Raw genomic sequence first — 2,625 nt, forward strand, 5'->3', positions numbered from 1 at the left:
CTTGTGGGTAAATTGAAATTGCGAAATGGGGGATGTCATGGAAGATAATCTTACAGCTTTCAACAAGAACATTAGCTAATAATGAATTAACTAAAAAGGGAGTGGGTAGCAAAGTAATGAAAATTTGAAACCATGTTGTTTTAAAACGAATTCAGCATAAATTTAAACAAGAAGTAAACTTTTATTTCGTTGTGAAGAAAACCTAATGAATTTGGTTAGAAGCAGTAATAAAAAGTGGTACCAACTTTTGGAATAATTTGTCTAAATAGAATACAGGTTTCTTGAACCTTTGGTGAAGCAAATAGTTTAGCAAAACGAGCAATAGAACGAATAAAAAACAGGTTAAAGGGTCGTTGAAATAATTTGAGCTAACGTAACTATTGAAGTATTAGATCTTAATTCCTTACAATGGGAATGTTTATTTATTGCCGATTAAGTACTAATTGCAATCATATCACTTATTTTATCAATTTCATCAACGTATCATGAATTGATTTAAAAGAATCCCGATAAATTACCATTTGGTAATGGCAAGTTGAGTATTAGAAATTACATTCAAAACGCAACGACGGCCTCAATTTACAACCTGTTTTCAGCCCTGTTTTTGAGAACTCTAAACTAAAATCAACATTAGAAGCAGTAAAATGATGAAACGACTCTTTTTGTCAAAAAAAAAAAAAAAAGTTAAGGCACAAAATTCAAACATTTTCGTTTGAAGAAATAACATTAGAAAGGAAATTTTTACTCAAAACAGCTGAATTGCCGCTGCGTCAATACTTTATTTTAATTACTATTTGATGAATAGTAGGAAATCCATATATTAAGTATACAGTCGACTACTGGGTAGATCAACCAAACAGTATAGAACCAGTGGTCAATCTGCCATGGCCAACTATTGGAAGTGCATAAGAATTTAGTACCCAATGGTCGGCCACCCCTCTAAAAATAATTGAGTCGAAGAAGGAGTTTATTTTTTAATTGAAACGTAATGTTATACCTTCTATTAAAACATAAGTAAAAGCAAATTTACATTAGAACGAAAAAAAGAAGGGTACTTAACATTTAAAGATGATGTGCCCATCTTAAGAAAAAAAGAGCTGATGTGTGCATCACATGACTTCCTTTTACTCCAATTTAATGTTATTTCCCCATTATTGGCAATTTTAATGTGATTCAATTGTTTACTCTCTAAATATCACCAAAAGTGGCCAAATTGAAACCAAATTTAAAAAAATAAATAAATAAATAAATAAAATCGCCAAATTTATCGCCAAGTTGGCGACAAAACTTGGCGACCAAAAAACTGGCGATATATCGCCAAGTGTCCGAAAATTATAACACCACTTGCGTTTACATCGAAATTAACAATGATTTCCCTCTAAAATGATGATTGGGAAACGATATCACTTAAATATGAGGAAATTATTCAAAAAAATTAAATACTTTCTTTAAAAAAAAATTTAATAGATAGAATTCTTTTCTGTGTTTTAATTGTGAACAATTGATACAAGATAAGCTAAACCTTTGTTTGTAAAAAAAAAAAAAAGGTGATTATAATAATCTATTTAAGTATTTTTAAGTGCCTGCTGCTGCTGTATCGATTATTTCCGTAATGATATCTTCTAACATTACTTCAGTTAGAAATAGGGAGGTTGTTAGGGAGGCGACCCCTTAATTTTGTCAAATACATGCATCAATACAGAGAGAGATAGGGAGAAGATTGATTTTCTTGCATGTGAAATTGAAATCTTAAAAAGGCGATTGTAAACTTTTTTTTTTTTTTGATGAAAACTAGGACATCGACAGTTATTCAAAAGTTAAGTTCCAAAAACGAAACTTTTACCGACCTTCGATGATTTTAGGAGGAGGAGTTATGGCGAGGCTCTCCTTGGAATTTTTTCGAAATTCAAGCATTAAAAACGAGATTTCTGACGTGCTTTACTGATGATGACGAAAGGGAAGGGGGGGGGGGGGACTTTCTTTGAAATTTTTCGATGCTGTAGATTCGAAAACGGAGATATAAACGATCTTTCATAATGTTACTAAGAAGAGTGGTGTGTGGTGTTTAGATTTAAATTTGAGGTTTTAATTTAATATTTGGGAATAGGTCAAAAAATCTTCTGTCATGATGTTATGGGGAAAATGGGGATTTGGGGGTTTTCCTCCTTTTTTTTCAGATTGAAGCCCAAAAAAGGTAATTTTAGACGATCTTCGATGATATTATGGGAAGGAGATGCTTAAGGGGCCTCCGAAATTTTTTCGACACTGATTTCTGACGCTCTTTAATGATGGGGTGGGAACGTTTCTAGGCCGATTGCGACAGAAATACTCTCCTCGAAGTTTTTGAAGCTGCAATCCCAAATACGCTGTTGTAGGCCGTCTTTAATGACGTTAAACTAAGAAATGGAGTTCGGGAGTTTTTCCCAGGAATTCCTTAAAAAGCTAAGTTTCAAAAACGCACTTTAGGCAAGCTTTGGTGACTAAAAAGGAAGATATAAGCTTTTAGATCCCTCTCTTCCCCCCTTTTGGCTACGTCCCAATCTTCTTTTATTTATTTTATTGATAAAAAATATGAAACACCCTCCAACAGTGTTCTCCTTCAAAAAAATTTACATTTAGATTTTC

This window comes from Uloborus diversus, chromosome 1, assembly GCF_026930045.1.
Source record: "Uloborus diversus isolate 005 chromosome 1, Udiv.v.3.1, whole genome shotgun sequence".
In the NCBI taxonomy this organism is placed as follows: Eukaryota; Metazoa; Arthropoda; class Arachnida; order Araneae; family Uloboridae; genus Uloborus; species Uloborus diversus.